Source organism: Pteropus medius, unplaced genomic scaffold (assembly GCF_902729225.1).
Source record: "Pteropus medius unplaced genomic scaffold, Ma_sr-lr_union100, whole genome shotgun sequence".
NCBI lineage: Eukaryota > Metazoa > Chordata > Mammalia > Chiroptera > Pteropodidae > Pteropus > Pteropus medius.
In genome coordinates, this window is record NW_024344374.1 from 3146281 (window position 1) to 3165819 (window position 19539).

Sequence of the window (19539 nt, forward strand, 5' to 3'; positions counted from 1 at the left end):
AGGGGCAACTCAAACCAATGTTGTGGCTATTTAGTTGAACAGCTAGAATTCAAAAGGAGGTCTTTTCGATTTTAAAGCTATGGTTCTTTCCACTACCACACAGTTGTAGCAGTGCATTTCAACAAACACTTCTTGAGAACCTCTCTATGGCGGGCATTGTGTGAGCACCAGGCATGAATAGAAGCAAAGCTTGCTCGCTGCCTTCGACGAGCTCTTATTTTGTTGGAGATCCGGGCACATTACTGGGCGATTACGACAGAGTGATAAATACCACGTTTAGAGAGCACGGGGGAGGAATCAGTGGAGATGGCTTCTTGGAGGAGAGGCCATGGGCCTGAGACCTGAAGTTTGAGTGGCTATTTTCTGGACAGCTACAGAGAGGAGGGGAGGAAGGTCTAGGCAGAGACTCAAGCACATGCAGAGGCACTGAGGTGTGAGACCACGGGCTTTGATAGGGATAGGAAAATTTAGCTGGTGTGATGGCGAGCAGCAGAGTATTTAAAATTTGTAAGTGACCTGTAGTTCTCTGACTTTTGTGGGGGCCTTGAATAATTTAGATAATTGCAACACATCTTCCTTTGGCTCCACATCAAAGTCACTCCATCTCAGCAGCTCCCGAAGTTTCTGAGGACGCTGGCTCAGCGCCATTTACCACCACCCCAGCTGGACTGGCGGCAGGTCTGTGTGAGGCCTCTGATGGCAGCACCCCGAAGGTATTAAATGCATTCCAGCCAGGGCAGCTAAAGAGAGCCCGACAACCTCCTATGGGGCCCTCCACAGGAGGGAACAACAGCAATTTTAAAGAAGGTAATTGGCTTTGTTTGGCGAGACTTCTGGTATTATATGCTGTGCTAGTCACTTTAAATATTATCTCACTTCGTTCTCTCAGTCATCCCTGGTGGAGGACCTATCCTTCTCAGTGTTAGGAGAAACTTGGCCTCGCGGGGTTTTATGTGGCTTGTCCTGGTTTTATGTAACTTGTCTCTTATGTGGTCTTGCTTCTGTCGATTTCAATTAGATTAGAAATTGAGAGCAATCATCTATAAAATGGGCATGTTTAATATCCCTTAAGTTTCATGAGAAATAGAAACCCATCCCCTAGCCAATCGGTGGGTTTTTCCTGACCACCTTTCCCAGGGACCTGGCTGGCCCAGCCACCTTTAGTAGCCTCTTTGCTTGGTTGAGGCATGCTACTTTTGTGGTCTCTTCCTGGCTAAGGAAGTGGGGTGACAGAAATGGTAATTCCTTCCTATTTTTAATCCTGGCCTTTAACCCACAGAAGTCACAACTGGCCTTTGGACCAGGCTTCCCCAGAATAAAGGGAGGAGGGACATAAAGAATTCAAATGGGGAAGTGGTTCAACAAGGAGGAAAGTGGTGCGAAGCAGGGCTTCTAAGAGCGGGCAGAGGTCGCAGGGAGCCGGCTAGAGGAGGACAAAGGATGGAGGAGCAGGAGGAGGCGGGGTGGTGTATAGGGCCAGTACACAGGAAGTGGACATGGCTTCCGGGGCAAGGGAGCACAGAACGGATGAAGGGGCAGGAGGCCAGGATCAGAGCTCCAGGAGCAGGAAGTCACCGAGAAGCAGTGGCCGGTGGCATGTTTTGGTTCTGCTTTCAGAAGTACAGCAGTGGTTTGGCTGCAACATTCAAAGACCTGAAAATATGGAAGCAGGCTTTAGGGAAGAGGAGCACTGAGAATAGCAGTAGTGAATACGGGAAGTGCTGAGCCGAGGGCTCTTTAGCAGAGCCATGGTTTCTTTCTGGAGCCCGTCAGTCTACAAGAAGAGGATATCCAGTGCTGAATATCCTGGGCCTGCTGGGGTCAACCAGCTGATTCTCTCCAGACTTGCCTGCATCAGCTTAATATACTTTGCACATCTTAAGGGGCCACATCAGAAAAGCTGCTGTTGATCATAGGGATTATGTATTCATTCAGCATAATTTATCGAGACCTAATCTGTGCCAAGTTTTGGAATTTGGAGATGAACTAGAACTCACTGTCTGATGACATTATTTGACTACAGAGTGACCAGCAGTAAACAGAAGCACCTGCACAGAGCTTTGGAGCTCAGAGAAGGGAGAATCTGAGTGGGCCCTGGGAGAGTCAAGATCGTTTTCTTGATGGGTTTGCAAAAATGCGCACATGAACTTGACTGAGGGGGAAGCAAAGGGCAGGCCATGCAGAAGGGGTACATGTGTTGAAAGGAGGTGGAAAGTTGGGTATAATCAGGGAATGGCCAGGAGTGGGCGAAGGTGAAACCTGGAAGATAAAGGAGGCATAGATGCCAGACTCGGCAACCTGGATTTCATTCCATGGACACCGGGAACTATGGAAGTCTTTTGCAGAAGGTAAATGGGATCTTAGTACTATGTTTCAGAATACTGATTTTATAATAACTACGATATTAATTGCAAACGATGAGGATAACACGAATAACAAATCTATCCATCGTATGTCAAAGGTGAAAGGATGTCACTCCCATGATTATGTTGCATTATTTATGACATTATATCAGTGGGCTGAAGGGAGAGATTCTCCTGCTAGCCTTGAGGAAGCAGACTGCCTTCTGCTTGTGAAGTGCCTGTGGAGAAGGCCATGTGGCAGGGAACTGGGGTGGCTTCTAGGACCAGTATTGGCCCTCAGCTGATCAGTCATTAAAAGCCGGGGTCCTCAGTCATTCATCCACAAAGAAATGAATTCTGCCAGCAACCTGACTGAGCCTGGAAACAGTCCTCCATTTGATCATCCGAGTGAGAACACAGCCCAGCTGGCACCTCGACTGCAGCCCGTGAGACCCCGACCAGAGTTAAGTCATGCACAGACTCCTGACTCACGGAAACTGTGACATAAATGTGTGTGCTTGTTTAACGCTGCCAGTGCTGTGGTAATTTGTTACAGAGTAATAGATCACTAATACAAATGGACAGCACAGGAATCTGCTTCTAGGAGCATCTAGTTAATGTTAAGGATTATAGAGCCATAGGTATGTCTGTTTTATAAGCTGATAGCATCTGCAGCTGCCCACAGAGTGGGATTTGAGAGACAGTGCTGCTTCACCACATGCCCCAGCCCCTAATAGCTCTCCATTGCATGTCAACCACTGAAGAATAAACCTACTACTTTCAGAGTCTTGGGGGTGGGGCAGGTAAGGAGAAGAGCAAAGCCCAGAGTCAGATGGGCCTGGTACCGAATCATGATGCCACCATGCAACGTCACCTAGGTTGACGTTTCTGAGACTCATCCATAATGATCTACTTACATATACCAAGAGGAGTTAAAAAAACAATATCCATAAGTTTTATCAAAGTCATTTATTAAGATGACTGGATCACAGTAGATCTACATAAAAATATTGTTTCTTTCTTTTTAAACTTTTGCTCAGAACCCAGTTTTGGAGCACTTACTGTGTGGCGTGGCACACAGCCATCACTTACTGTTTGTCACTGTCTGGTGGTAAATTCGTCTTGATCTCCCTCGTTCCAAGTCATCCATGCACTTCATATCAGTCTTTGTTCTCCCAGAGGTGGCATTATGTTGAGGAAGACACAGCAATATATGCTGATCCCTGTGGAACCGAGTCACCATCTTTCCCGCCCACCTCCCATGTTCTAGCACGTTGTTTCCCGGAGTGGACAGTTGTTATCTGAGTGGGAGGAGAATCCCAGGAAGCACAGTGATGGGGAGGAGCTCGGAGGCAAGTGGAGAAGGAACCGGGATCCAGCCAGATACCATTCTGGGTGACTGGAGCTCAGTGCCGCTGGGGAGCCCCGGGTGACAATAGGACCAGGACTAGGGGTGATCCCAACCGAGCGGTGAGGAAGCTGCTCTACTTATCCTCAATATTCCACCTTCACTGTCCAGGTGCGACTCCAGCAGCATTAACTCTTTGTCCCTCTGTCTTGCCTTGCACTCGGGCCAAGTGTATGCCAATGCCTGGAGAAAAAGGAAGTCACATGTGTTCCCGTCCCCTTAGGCAGCCTTTGGTGTGCAGAGGTTAATGCCGAGGGTGAATGGACAGGGCCTCCCTCAGGGGTAATACTCTGGACTTCTCAGGGCTGTGAGGATAAGTGGTGTAATGTGTGGCACATGGTAGGTGCTTAACAAGTGTTTTCTTTAAAAACAAAAACAAAAACAAAAATGAACAAACTGTATTTTCCCCAAAGAAAAGTTTATGAGAAACTTACTAAATGAGGTCTTAGGAGCCCAGACTGCTCTGCAGAGGGTGGGGAACTGGTAAGAACCAAGAATGCAAACACCTTGGGCCCAGTGCTTGTTCTCTTCAGATCTCAGTTTCCCCATAAAGTGAGGACCAGGCTGTATGCCAGCGGTCTGGTCCTGCTTGCACATTCTGTTCCTGCGGGTGTGTGAGTTGCACCGACCCCTTAAGAAGTAGGGAAATACAGAGTTTACATGAATCGATCAATGCATAACCTTTTGTATGTGCGTTTCTGTTTAGAGACACTTTACTTAATACATATTGTTCATTCATTAGTAGAGAACTCAGCCAATAGCACTATAACTTGTGCTTGAATAAAACTTATCTAATATATGTATTTTCTCTGTAAAGCACATCACAGCCTTCTTGTGCTCCGGAACAATGGATAGCACTTCAGACTACGCTTGGGAGCCATTTTAAACAGCAAAATTATCATCAAAAAGTCCCCAAATGTGAAAGACATGGCACTATGCAGATCACAAGATGGACACTTGTTTACAGCATGAGCGCTGAAACCAGAAGGCAGAGTGTCACCTTGTCACATCAGAGCTGGGAACACGTGTGTCCAGGGACTCAAATTTTTTTGCTGTTCTGCACATATTTGTGAATAACCGTGGAAGAGGAAAAAAATGCCGCAACATTGATTTGGGGTTATAAATTGATTTTAAGGGTTAAGCATATTTGCAAATACGAAATCCAGGGATAATAAAGATTGACTGTACTTCTCGTTAGGCCTGGCACACAGTAGGTGCTCAGTTAAAAACTGGCCGCTTATTATATTATCATCAGAAATAGCATAGTGTCTGGCAAAGATCTCCTAAGGGGACACCAGGAACCCGAGCATCAGCTCATGCCCACAGTGAGACGGAGGGGGATCTGTGAGTATGAAGCCCCTCAGACCAATGCTCCAGGGACCCCAGAGCCTCCTTTCCTGTCCCTATGACAGGTCTCCCTGGACTCCCCAATTCTTCAGGCTTAACACCTGGGCTTCCCTGGGAGCCAGGAGGTGAAAATTCCAGGGCTGCACTGGTGTCCCCTCATTTGATGTTGAGGCTGCTGGGCCTCTGTGTGCCAGAGACAAGCCTTGCTTGGCCGGGTCCAACTCAGCCTGGCCCGGAGGCCTGCATGCCGTCGCTGGTGAGCGCAGGCCTGTATCCTGCCATTGTTCTGAGAAGGGCTGCTGTGAGCAGAGAGAGCAGCAGATAGGGAGTCTGTTTCCAAATTGCTGGGTCACAGAGGCGAAAGAAGTTGACCCCCTCTCCACCACACCGCCCCCTTCCTGCTCTCCACCCTGCTCTCCCTCCGGTCAGGTGGCCAGAGAAGCCCCAGGGGGTCCTTAACCTCGCTTTCTGCACTTTCCCAGGGGGGAGCAGGAAAAGAACGGGAACTCCCACTTCTCGAGCCTTCCTCTGTGCCAAACCCAGTGCTGGCCACTTTCCACCTCTGCAGTGTCCAGTGACACTGGGTTAGAGATGAGGAAACCGAGGCTCAGAGTGGCCCCCTGAGCGGCAATAACTTCAAGCCCAACCTGGACGTTTGGCAGCGTTAACTAGATTTGGGCTACAATGCAGGATTCTGTCACAGACTTTTCAAACAACAGGAAAAAAAATTGCATACAGGGGCACTATGACAATTCTTAAGATAAAATAATAACAATAATAATGGCAACAACACAACCTCTGAGTGCTTTCTAAGTAAAGGGCACCTTTAAGTAAAGTATTCAGCACTTTACATAATTTTCTCATTCAATTTAATCATCTCAATGATACTTTGAGATATGGATTGTCATTATACCCGTTTTAGAGAGGGGGTGTCTGAGGCTCAGAGACGTGCGCTGACTTGCCTGAGGTTATAGAGGCCATAAATTAGGAAACAGGAGAGCAGAGACTGAGATCCAGGCTGTCTGGCTACAGAGCCCGCCCTCTTACCTGCTAGGGCCTGGGGCTAACGTGCCACCTGCTTTCTCATTCTCAATCCCCTTCCTATTATCTAACTGGGTGACTCCTCCAACTCACCGAATGCAACAGGCAACCAAGGTCACTAGGAGCCCGGGCCACTTGTGAGAGAAGAAGCCAGAGCCCTTCCAAGCTCAGATGCTGGGAGTGAGAGATGCCATGCTCCTCGTTACTGCTGTCTCTTCATTATTGTCCCCATTCCCATCATTGTCATGGCTACATGGCTGGAAGGGCACTCGCTCACCCTGACCTTCCGGTCTAACTTTCCCTTCCTAAGTGCTTCCTTTAGTCTTCATGGCTCCTCTCCTGTTAGGTCTTGTTGCCACGGAGGAGTCAGCTACCATTTATTGAGCTCCTACTCTGTGCCGGGTGTGCTGCGTTAAGCCCACCACACCCCGTGATGAGTCCTGTTAACACCCTTTACAGAAGAGGTCACTTGAGAAAGGCCAATGCACTTCCTCAAGATAACAGTGGGTGGTTTCGCGGAGCTGGAATTGGAAACCTGGGGAAAATTACTGAGAGTTTTTAGTTTTAAAGGAGTATTATCCAGTTCCTCTCCTCTCTCCATTCTCTTCCCACCAGTTTGTTCATTGATTAGTTATTGGGATGATTTTCTTAGTGGGACTCAAAATTTGGAGCTTTCATCTGACAGCGCCCAATATTTTCAACTTTAGTGATGAACTCTTCACCCTCAGGAGGTGTCCGAATGGCAGGAACTTGAGGTTCAAAAGTATATCTCCATCACCTTTCCCTGTAGGGCCAACAGAGAAGCCTGCACAGAATTCCAGCCTCGCCTCTCCTGCCCTGTTCCTGCGTGAGTGAGGGTAACGGTCTAATCCTGGGAGGCAAAGGAACAGGAGGTGTTGGGCTCCCTGCTCTTCTTTGTCCTGTGGAAACTGTCCTTCATCCCGCCCTGCCTGAGGCAGTTTTCTTCCCTCATGAATTGTGCCAACCACATGGCCTCTCATCCATAGAAAGATGGAACGGAGCCCAAGGGCAGCCAGAACCCACAATCCCTCAGAGGCCACCATGAGGGAAGGAAGGAAGGAAGGAAGGAGAGGCTGAGGAATTTCGTACTTGGCACCATGAGTGGTAGGCTCAGGCTCTGGAGTTCTGCCGTCAGAGCCACATTTGATTCTATGGGCGACCTTGGGTAAGTCGCTTAAGCTCTCTGAGCCCAGCTACCTCACCTCTACAATAGGGAAAATAATACAGATCTTGTATGGCTAGGGACTTAGCAAAATTATGTATGTTGTAATCAACTAGATGCTCAATAGATGTTATTCTGCCTCTTTCTCTTCTCCCTCAAGCAGGGTTAGGGTGAGAGCTAGGAGGAGCACTGAAATCCATTTTGTTCATCAGCCTGTCTCTTCTCTCTAGGACAGAGTTAATTCTCTTTGCTATGGCTCCTGCTTGAATATTAACCAGACCAAACACTGGCAAACTAAAAATCTGGTTAGAACATATACATGCAATGAACTAGCAAAGCACCTACACTGACCTCTGCCAGATTTCCCTTGCTCTAAAGGTGGAACCAGGAATGTGCTGACATTTACCTTCTTCACTCTCTTGAGAGGGTGGGTGGGGTTGGGGGTTGGGGTGGGGGAATAGGAGGAGACATCAAGAGCTATGAATGAGAATGCGAGGCTTGGCAAAGCTGAACACTATAAGGTAGGCAGTCAGGAAGGCATTGCAACTGTGAAGACTGGGGAGGGGAGCAGTGAATGGGGCGAGGAATTCAGAAGGAGGGGGAGCAGGTAGAGATCATCTGGAGAATAGGGGACGCCATGAGCTCCCAGACCAGCTCTGTGTGCGGCTCACTTTCGTTGACCATCGTGAGTGAGATGTGTGGGTGGGTCAGTCCAACTGAAAGGATGGAACGTGGAACATAAAGGGAGGCTAAGGTTAAAATGTGCAACTCCTCCTTTTTCTGGAAGACACGTGAAATAAAACGTGTTATCTGAGCCTCCCCAGTGCATTAAGAGATGCACTTCCAATACTTTCCTCATCACATTCGAGGCTTACATATTCATTTTCAAGCAATGATCAGCTTGGAAGAATGTCAACTTTCTGCATTTTCAACCAAACAAAATTCATCTTCACCAGGCACCCACCAAGATAAAAGATGATTTTTTTCTAACTTAATATTCATCATTAAAGGAAGTCTATAATAAGAAATTAATCTTTCCGGTTACTTTTTTTTTTTTTTAAGACATATAACGTTTGTCCTAAGGCTTTGTAGCTCTCTTCTTATAAACCGGGGATATGTTCTTTTATAAACATCTCAGGAGCATCACTTCTGGTTGTCACGGAGTTGGTTAAGGTACCATGGCAAGTCCACCTTCTTCATGTCTGTTTTGCACGGATAGGATTGCCAGTGGGGATGGCAGGGATGCAAGGAAAAGGAGGAGTTATTAAAAGTGAAGGTAACAAGAACAAAATCACTTCTTAAATTATAAATAATTTTGTCTAACATAGATGCAAAAGACAGTCACTGCCTCAGCATATGATCATCGGTGGGGTGTCCCTGTGGGGAAGCAGAATTATGGTGCTAGTTCTGGCAGGGGTGGCCCGGCACATTTGGCAGCCTGGACCATCTTTACTTGGATGAACGGGAAGGGGCTGAGAAGGCCGAGACTTTAGTCTAGGAAGTGTGCCCAGGCTCTCAGCAGCATCGATGCTACCTCTGCCCCAGTTAAGGTTAAAGTTGAGGGGATTTTGAGAGCATTTCCTCTAAAACTCATTTCACAATTAGAAAAACTGGAGCCCAGATTGCTTCTGAGACTGTTTCCCTAATCCTTTTTTTCTTTTCTTTTTTTTTTACGCTTATAACACCTGGTCTTCCTAGGTGGTCTCCCATCCAAGTACTAACCAGGCCCAACGCTGCTTAACTTCCAAGATCAGTTGGGATCAGGCGTGTTCAGGGTAGCATGGCCGTAGACATGTTTCCCTAATCCTGAATGTATAAAATATTTAAAAAGTCAACAATGAACTTGAATGTAAAGTTTCCAAATATAAATCTAAATGGTCAATGAGCAGATGGGAGGATGTTTAACTTCACTAATAATCAAAGAAATCCTAATTGGTATACTGGAGTGCCATTTCAGTCCTATTTTAAGAAATTTAATTAAAATACTCAGAGTAAATGTGAGAGAGTGGTGGCAGTCTTATTCATGCTGGGGCCACATGAGTTGACTGATGCAACCGTTCTGAAGGACATATTGGCAATATGTGTCAATACATGTCAATATGTGTCAATATGTGTCAAGAATTTTAAAGATATACATATAGTTTTTGACATAGCAGTTAAAATTTTGGAAAGTTATAAACATATTATAGGTGTGCACAAAGGTTTAACTATGAAATTGTTCATTTACTGAAAAATGATATGTTCTCCAAATGAAGGGACAATTCACGTAGCACATTTATAGAATGAGAGATTTAAAATCATGAAAATATCTGGGTTCATTTTCCTGATTTATTTCCAAATCTTCTTTAGCATCATTTCTAGTTGAAAGAGCATGATAAAAGATGTAGATTTAATGACCTTATTCCATCTCTTTCTAGATATGTGACTTCTTAAGTCATTTCAGATTCTGAGCCTCCATCTCCACACTTGTAAAATGAAGTCAGAAATAACACCTAAATTGGAGGTGTGTGGTGAGGATTCCTGAGCTCATATGCAAGGAAGCACCTTGTAAAGTCTTAGCACTCAGAACTTATGGTTATGGTCATTGCTTCTGAGTACAGCTAAAACCACAGCCAGAGCCCATCTCTTGCTATACGTAGGGTTATTCCAGGAGGGGGGACCTGCTGTTCTGCCTGTGGCAGAACAAAATTCCCAAGCAACCTGGACCTCTCTACCCCCGACCCAGAGTCTGTTTAGCACAACTTCGGCACCCAGGGAACATGGACAATAGAGGAATGGAGGACAGTGAGAACATCCCATGACCGAGCCATTCACAGCCAGAACAGACTAGTTCTAGTGAGGGAAGTAACCTCAGACTTCAGTACACAGAGTTAGTTGCCGAACTTGGGTGACATGGCCATGATTGTTGCCATAGTTATACGCTTCCTGTAACATCATCTGCTACTTTTTTTTTTTTAAATAACTCATCTTTTAAAAACTAAAATGAATTGATTTACAAAGAAAACTTTCTATCACTACCTTAAAGGAAAACAAAAATAGTTACTTGCTAAAGTAGAAGTTAACCAAGGCACACGCACAATGATAACAAAACAATGAGATGAAACTCTAGCTATTCTTGCCTGCTGAAGCCTGGTCCTAAGACATGTTCTCAGTTACAGAAGAAAGAGAGCTGTTGAGGGCACACCTGCACCGACGTGGAAATACGAAGGATAAGAAGAGAACTGAAAAGCTCTTCCTTTTTATTATTTTCTCTCAAGCCTATGATTCCTGAAATCACTCCCCATAGGTGACCTGCACTGTTTTGTGCCCACCCTTTGAGAAATAGCGATGCAGCCAAACTCTCCCATCACCACCCCAGCCATTTCATAGACATGAAAACTGTGGCCCAAACAAGAGAAGAAACTTGTTCAAAAGCCCAGCAGTTGAACTGGGATGAGACCCAGGGCCCGATTCCCAGCTCAATGTGCCTTCTACCAAGCACCCCAGTGGACCTTGTAAGAAGGCCTGGTTTTAAAAGATAAACAAGACGAGCAAAGACAAGCTCTGAATCACCAAGACTTTTGTCTTAAAGAAATTACAGCTGCTTTTTTGCATTTGTGGCTCCTTGTTCAGAAAAAGGACAAAAAAATATCGTGCATCCTTCAAAGACTATTTTGAATTACAGACTTTCTTTGAAATGGCCTATATTTAAGCACGGAGTTCAACATGTAACATTCTTTTCACTCCCTGAGTTGCCTCCTCTGTCCCTGGCAACCAGTGTCTGCAACTACGTGTGTGCCTTGGGAGCAGTCGTGTTGGTACCAAATGCTGGGAGGGAAGGGTTTCTGAGCTGAACTAGCTAGCGGCCCAAGGGTGAAAGTCTCTGATCTGAAAAGGTTTAACTGGGTGCTTTTGGGGATAGAAGGAGCAGGAAGAGCAGAAGCTATGATGGAGCCCACACTCTCATTTGAAGATGGGCAACAACACTTCCTTGTTGCAAAGCAGAGTCACAGTTTTCAAAGTCCTCAGGAAAACCCTCACACTATGTCGTGTCTCTGGTTTTTGGTCCTGTTGTGTCCCCTTTTTAAATTTCTAATAATTATCATAATGGGAGATAACAGCTGGTGCCTAAACGCCCTCCTCTGCTGCCTTTCCAGTGAGCAGTTCTGAGGCACATTCTACATTGCTCCTCAGAAGATGTCAGCAGAATCCGGCCCCAGTGCTCACGGCAGTGACCAGCTCAAGAACACTCCCTATACTGGCTTTTCTTCCTTCCACGTTTTACTCCCTAATACCTGACTCCTGTTTCCTGGGATTACTTCCCAAATTAAATTACTTGCACTCAAGCTCTTACATAAGACTGATTTCTGGAAGGATTTTTTGCTCGCTGTCTGTCTCTTCCATGGGACCAAAAGCTTCACAAGGGCAGGGTGTGTTTGTTAATCACTGCTGTGTGCCGGGGCCCAGCATGGTGCCTCATACACTGTTGGTGCTCAGTAAATGTTCACTCACTGCATCAATATCCCGTGAGGAACGGAGGGAGGACCTCCTCAGGCATGTGTTCTAACAAGGTAATGGAGACAGTGTAGTGTATGAGTTTTCAAAGTGTGGTCTGGGGACCCCTCAGAGTCCCTGACAGCCTTTGAGGGGGTCCATGACGTTAAAATTATTTTTGTAATAATACTAAAGTGTCATTTGCTTTTTTCACTACCACTCTCTCCTGGGTGTAGAGTTTTCTGGAAGCCACTCGATGTGTGATGATGACATTGTTTTGATGACTAATGAATGTGTACTGTGTATTCTTGGGCTTCGAAAACTCAGTTTTAATTTCTAATAGGGTGATTAATAGAATCCACAGAAACAAAAGCTCTTTGGAATCCTCAATAATTTTGAAAACTGTAGAGTGTCCTGAGACCACAATGTTTAAGGGCTGCTGGCCGAGTGGTAAAGTGAGCCTTCCTGGAGTCTGAGGGCCTGGGTTCGAATCTTAGATGTGTCTGGCCTTGGGTGAACCATAAAACCTCTTGCTGGTTTAGTTTTCTCGTCTGCAAAATAGAATAACACAAAACTAATCACACAAGATGTAAGGTTGTCGAGTGGTTTAAATATGAATTGATTCCTATAAAAAGTAACTAGAACGATGCCTAGCACAGAGTGAGTATTCTATAAACATTAGCTATTATGGAGGTCCAGAGAAGTTGAGAGACCTGTTCAAGGTCACACCGGGGGTGAGTGGGGGAGAGCCTCCCCTGAGCCATTGATGGGACTGGGGAGTATACTTAGCTCTTTCCATGCCTAGGAGATACAGAAGCTAGCAGAGAAGGTCCTTCTTCCCCAAGTGGCCCAGGGACCAGGAAGCCAGGGAGAGGGGGTGTTTGATCAGTGGCTGCACAAGTGACTAATCTCTGCCTACAGGGGCCTGAGGGAGATGCTGGTGGGAAGAGAGCCCCAAGGACAGTGAACTGGCCAGCTTGAGGGCACTGGGCTCTGGCACCTGCCTCTAAAAGGCAGCAGCGCTGGCCGGGGCCAGGGAAAAGCTCCGATTCCTGGAAGCATGCATCGGCACGTTCATTGCTATCTTATCAGCAGAGTACGGAGGAGGCCAGGGAGCAAGGGATGGATCCTGTTACTCGTGACGAAATGCCCTTCTGGTCAAGTATGAAAAATGTTTTAGGAATGAGTTCTAGCCCTGGTGTGAAAACAGATGTTGAACTCTTTTTTTTTTTTTCCCCCTCTGACATAGTTCAGGAAGACAGGGCAGGAATCAAACGTTTGAAGCCCAGTTGCTCACGTGTGTAAAAGGCCCTGGAATGATGTCAGAAGAGACGATTCCAAGTCAAGGCTGCAAGCACTAGGGGAGCCCCCACCCTTTCCTCTGTTCTACTTAAGGGGAAACTGAGGCCCACTTTGAGAGGGAAAAGAAGTGTCCAAGTTCACGCAGCTTGGCTGGGGTTTGGCTAATGCTTGAAACAAGATTGGCAACAGTCACAAAATTAGGGCTGATTATCTTGAATGGGTCCATAAAAAGTGAACTTAGGAAAAATTAAGTTTTTACAACCAAGGCAAAAGTCTTACCTGATAATTTTATTTTTTTAACTGATTAAATATAATAATTAAATTACTCTTTCTCTCAAAAATAATCGATGTTTATAAGGGAATAGAAGCAACCATTGAGGCTTTCAGCTACAATATCTGTGGAGGACGAAGGGCTGACTGGTGGAAAGAGGTCAGGATTTAGGGTCAAGTACACTGGTGTTTAATATCCTGCGTCTGTCACTTGGTCGCTGTGTGATTTGGGGCAAGTCTCTGAGCCTCAGTTTTTCCTTTACAAAATGTGGATAGTGATGCTTTCTTGAAAGAGTTGTTGTGAAGAAGGTAGCATTACTATATTAATAGTTGACTTCTTCGAGCGCTTCTTATGTGCCAAGTACTGGGCCATGAGCTTCCACGAATTAAATTCATTTTATCCTTCCGATAACTCATTGACCTAACTACGTTAGGAGTCCCATCCCATAGACAAGGAAATGGGACACAGAGGTTAAGTACCTGCTCACTTAAGGCCACTGGGCCAAGAAGGATCAGAAGTGGGATTTGAACCCATGCTGTCTGACTTCACAACCCACATGAACCCATATAAGGTGCCTAGGATAGCAGCAGCACATGTAAGAGGTGCAACGTAAATGGCCCCTGGTATTGGTTTTATTAAAATAATTATATTTCATTTCACTTGGCTTATGGAACATCACAAAGGCACATCATTCCGAGATCGTTATTGAAAAAAGTCAGGAAAGTAGTATCTGAAGGAAAAACTGAAAGTCTCTTCAATATGTGGAATGAGGAACTGACATAGTGGCCCTGACCTAGGGGTGCCATCCTGAGAGGTTTGAGAAAAAGAAATAAGGGCTCTTGAGTGAATTTCTATTTCATAAAATTAATAACAGAAATCTTACACTGAGCCTCTGCTATGGAGTTTCCCAGGAGAACTAAGCTATCACATTACTCCGCTTCGAGTGGGGATTACATAATCCACCGGAGAGGTATTGGTTATCTCATGCTGATCACAAGGTCAGGTTGGCAGCGACATATGTCTTGATTAAAATTAAGGATCACTATACAATAAACATCTTTTTACAATAATTGCATCCTCTTTCATTCTGTGGGGCTCATGGGAGAAAATTAGTGACAGGGTCCCTCCTTGATGAGAAAGTTGGGAGCCACTCAGCTGAGAAGTGCCGCCATTTCAGAGTTGTTTTATGAGCAGAAGCTGTCCCAGATTGGCAAGGAAGTTCAGAAAATACTGGATGACCCATTGATCTCTGATGCCTATAAAACTTCCAATCACTAGAAAGAACTAGAAACACATCTGCTCCACTGCATCATTTCAAAGCAGTAGATAGAGCTGAGAGAGTAGACAGGATTTGTCCAGCATTGCCAAGGAAATCAAGGCAAGTCTGGGGCTCCCGAGTCATTGATCTTTCTTCAATGGTTTTCAGGTGTCTTGGGTGCGTTACAGAAAGGTTTTCTGAGCTCTCTGGACATGAAGCCCTGGTTATTCAATAACCTGGGGAGGCTTGCCAGAGGAGGTGACTTAAAGCATAACATAAAGAAAAGTATACATAAGTGTACAGCTCAATGAATTTTTATGAACCCACGCAACCAGTACCCACTGTGTAAAATGGAATGTTACTAGCAACACAGAACCTCACCCCCAATCTTGTGCTACCTTGTAGTAACTAGCACATCCCTAAGGGGTAAATGCTACCTTGAATTTTAACATCATAGATTGGTTTTGCCTGTTTTTGAACTTTTTATCAATGAAATGTTATAGGATGTACTCATTTGTGTCTTTTTTTTCACTCAATAATATATTTGTGATATTCTTTCATATTTTTACACATAATTACACATAATTCATGATATTCTTTCATATTTTTGCACATTGCTGTATAATATTCTATTCTGTGGCTATATCATAATTCACCGATTAATTCTTTGTTGCCGCACATTTGGTTACCATGAGTAATGCCATTGTGAGCATCTTTTAGTTGTTGTTGTTTTTGTGAGCATTTTAATTTTTAGTTGTTGTTTTGGTGAGCATTTTAATATGTGTCTTTTGGTGACTGTATATTTACCTTTTGGTACATACAGAAGTGGAATGGCTTGGAGAGGATGCGGATGAGATAATTTCCCACGGAGGGTGGTTGGTGGTGGCAGGGGTGGGGGGCAGCTCTTCCAGCAGAAGAAGGGTCTGTGCTCAGGCATACAGGTACAAAAGAGCAAGAGGCTTTTCGGGAACCTCGAGTGACCCAGGGAGTTGCGCATGTGGTGCCCATGAGGACTTTTTGCCTCTTCCTCCTCAGCTCCATCTGGCTAACCCCTAGTTGTTTAATCATTTGTTTCTCAGCTTTGAGCTCATCATTTCCTGGGAGGCTTTCCGACTGCCTCTGCCTGGGTAGTTATCTCCTCTGAGCTCCAATAGCCTGCCATGATTTTCCTTAACACAGTACTGTCCCCACTGAATTAGCGTTGTCTGTCCCCACTGAATTAGCGTTGTCTGTCCCCACTGAATTAGCGTTGTCTGTCAACCTTGACTTTCTTCTCACTAAACTGTGAGTTCCTTGGAGGACGGGATGGGTTTGGATTGGTGTTTTCTGTTTGTACCTTGGATCCACTCTGCCCTTTCTCTGACCTATTCTCTGTTCAAGAAGCTGACTTGTATGAACTGCATCAAGAGGCCTTCTTATCCTTTGCTTCCGGCCCCAGCCAATGTTGGAGTCCCCTTAGAAGACCAGAGGTAGAGAGGATAGTGAGAGTATGTGATCTTTTCCTTAACTCTTGCTCTGCGGGTTTATCTCAGGCGGGCCGTATTGCCAGCAGAAGGTCACATCTCCTCTCTAGGTGAGCAACAGTTCCGAAGTTTCCAGGCTCAGGGTACTGCACTATCCTCGTGGTTCCCCTACTATTCGACCAATCTCACTTGAATTGTCCTCGTTTGTCTATGACATCTGCTGGGACCCTGACTAATACATGCATTTTATTTGTCTTTGTACCCATCTAACACATGACCTGGTACATGCTAGCAATCAAAGAGAGTTTACTGACTAAATAAATGAGTAAAGAACTGGGAAAGATTGATGATATAGGAGCTGGCCAGAAGCCAGTGGTAAAGAACCCAGCCTTTCTGAGAAGTTTAGACTTTAATCCTCAAGACCAGGTGTTGCAACCTCAAGTGTCTAAAGAGGCCAGGCAGATACAGTTAGGGATTGTGGCAAACCCGGAAGCGAATGCTGTCTGTATTACAACTGCACGACTCAGCATCAGTCAATTAAAGCTGTGCACGAATTTGGACCCAACATGACCAGATCTTCTGATTTTTCAAAAGAAATCAGAATCTTGATTTCTGACTTTTTTTTTTCTGTGAAATTTCTGATTTTTTAATGCAAAATGCCAAGGTTTAAATGTTGTCAACATTTCAAATTTTAAAACATTTCATGCTAGCAAATAAAGTGTGGCTGCCCATTTGTAAGCTCTCTGCAGCCAGTGGGAAGACATTGGATGGTGTGAAGGCAGGAAGTGAGATGCTCAGATACTGCACAACTCTGTGAAAAAGGTATTCCCAATATTGAGCTGCAGAGACAGTGTGGGGCCTTTGATCTTGGTCTCTAAAGCAGTTCAAATGTGCTGAGAGGCTCTTACACTAAGAGCATCAATCTTTCTTTATGATGGGTACTTCTTTTTAAATCAGTTTTTAGTTCTAAAAATAGTGTTTGGTGGATTTCTCCACTTTAGTCAGGTTCCCAGCCACTTTCTCTATTTCTGCTTCGAGCTGGGAGCTCTGAGTTCTTTTGGGTTTTATCAAATTATACGCTGTGCAAAGGCATCCATTTCACCAACAGATGGACTTAATGTGCATGAAAATACATGCCTTTTAAAGAAACTAAATTAGTAGTTTCACTTCTTTCCCCTTTTATTAAAGACAGAGTTCCAGGAGAGCTCTCTGCTATAAAGGCAGACTTTACAGACATCAGCAAAATGAGATTTATTTGGATGGAAATCGGACGGCACATCAGACAAGTCCTTCCCAACACTGAACCTGTAGGTTTCAAGTCGCAATTCAGAGGGTGCTGACCCCCAATCCCAGTGGTGCTTTAAACACGGGAGAGGGAGGAGAAAATACTTGAAACCTTACAACACTTTAAGAGTTGGAAGTTCTCTTGAAACAATAGGTCGATGGCTTCCTTTGATCATAGGCAAGATGGCATGAAGCCTGGGGAACTGAACGAAGCAGTGGGCATAGTCCGCAGAACTCTGGAACTGGAGTCAAGAGAACTAGATTTTAGTCCTGGCTTCGTCACTGACCCATTCTGTCACCTCAGAAGTGTTCCTTCTCTCCTCAGACTCTCTTTTGCTCCCTTTTTCCCTTGTGTATATGTGTCCTCGTGTCTTTTTTTTTTTTAATGAAATCGTATACATATAGACATATAATATAGATTATGATGCTTTTTTTGGTCTCATAAGCAGATTATGCTGTATACACTCCACAGTTTGCTTGTTTTACTGAATAATTCTATCAGAATATACAAATCAGCCAAATTCTTTTAGAAGGTTTCACGGAAGGTCTGGATGCACACAGTCCTTTTAACCATTTCCAACTAATGGGAAATATGGCACTTCCGATGTGTCATGGCTACCAGAAAACGCAATGTGTACCTCTTTGTGCTGATGTGAAAGTATGTCCCTGGGGTAGGTATCAAGAACTAGAAAATGCTTGATCAAAGAGAATGCACATTTAAAGTTTTTATAGATGCTGCCAAATTGCCCTAACAATAATCCACTGATGTCTGTTCCTGCAAGCGGTATTTAAGAGCTAGCCTTACCCCCCACCCCAACTGACACTAGATGTTATTAGTCTTTAATTTTTGCCCAACTGATGAGTGAAAAATAAAATCTTGCTGTCATTTTAATTAGTACTGACAGATAACTAGTGAGGTTGAGCAACTCTTCATATCTTTACCAGCCATTTATAAAGATGAGATCCTCGCTGTACGTTAGAAGAGCGAACTGAACGGCAGCTGCAGGAGAGATGCTGGCTCAGGCTCTGGCTCTTGCGCTTGTAAGTTGGGCGACTTAGCAAGTTACCTCCCTTTCTCAAGCCTCTGTGCTCTCAGTTATAAAATGAGAGACATGCTGTTATCGACGGAATATGTGTGTCCATCCCCTCCCAATTTCATACAGTACAGCCCTGACCCTCCAAGTGATGATATTTGGAGATGATGCCTTTGGGAGGGAATTAGGGTTAAATGAGGCTACAAGAGTGGGGATTAATGCCCTTATAAGAAGAGACCTAGAGAGCTTTCTCACTCTCTCCACCATGTGAAAAGGCAAGAAGCCAGGAAGAGAGATTTCACCAGGAACCTAATTGGCTGGCGCCTTGATCTTGGACTTCTCAGCTTCTAGAACTGTGAAAATAACATTTTGTTATTTAAACCACCTTGTCTGTGACATTTTGTTATGTCAGCCTTTAATCATATTAATTAGTTAATATGAGCAGCCATGTTAACTAATATGTATAATTAACATTATGTGTTAATTTTAATATATAAAATTGGGAATTGGCTCATGCAGTTATGAAGCTAAGAAGTCCCAGGAGCTGCAGTCAGTAAGTTTCAGTCTGATTCCAAAGGTCTGAGAACAAGAAGGGCCAACGATGTAAATTCCAGCCCCAGTTGGAATCTAAAAGCAGGAGAAGACCAGTGTCTCAATTTGAAGACAGATGGGCAGAGAGCATGAATTCCATTCTATTTAGAGAATGGTTCTATTCAGATCTTCAACTGCTTTGATGAGGCCCATCACATGAGGGAGGACAATCTGCTTTACTCAGTCTACCAATTCAAATGTTAATCTCGTCCAGAAGCACTCTCACAGATACACCCAGAATAGTGTTTAACCAATTATATGGGCACTTCATGGCCCAGTCAAGATTCCCCAATCTTCTGGAAAAAGAGCAATCAGTAATCCTAATCCCCTCCTCATTCTCTCCCTATCAAGTATGTGTTGACATTCATTGACTGCATATCTATTTTGTTAAGTGCATTTCTATTAAGAAATTGTATCAAACATTTTCTGTCTTGTCTTTATTAGTGGAGATGATTATTTTGTATAGGAAAAAAGGTTTAAGATAAATTTAGATAAAGTCTCTAGATCTGAGTGGCCGCAAGAGGTAATCAAACCTGTTGAGT

At 44.6% G+C, this 19539-nt stretch overlaps 1 pseudogene; it reads right to left on the minus strand.

Moving 5' to 3' along the window:
* Nucleotides 1-8994: 8994 nt before the first annotated feature.
* On the minus strand, nucleotides 8995-9113 carry LOC120608799 (uncharacterized; annotated as a pseudogene).
* Nucleotides 9114-19539: the final 10426 nt, after the last annotated feature.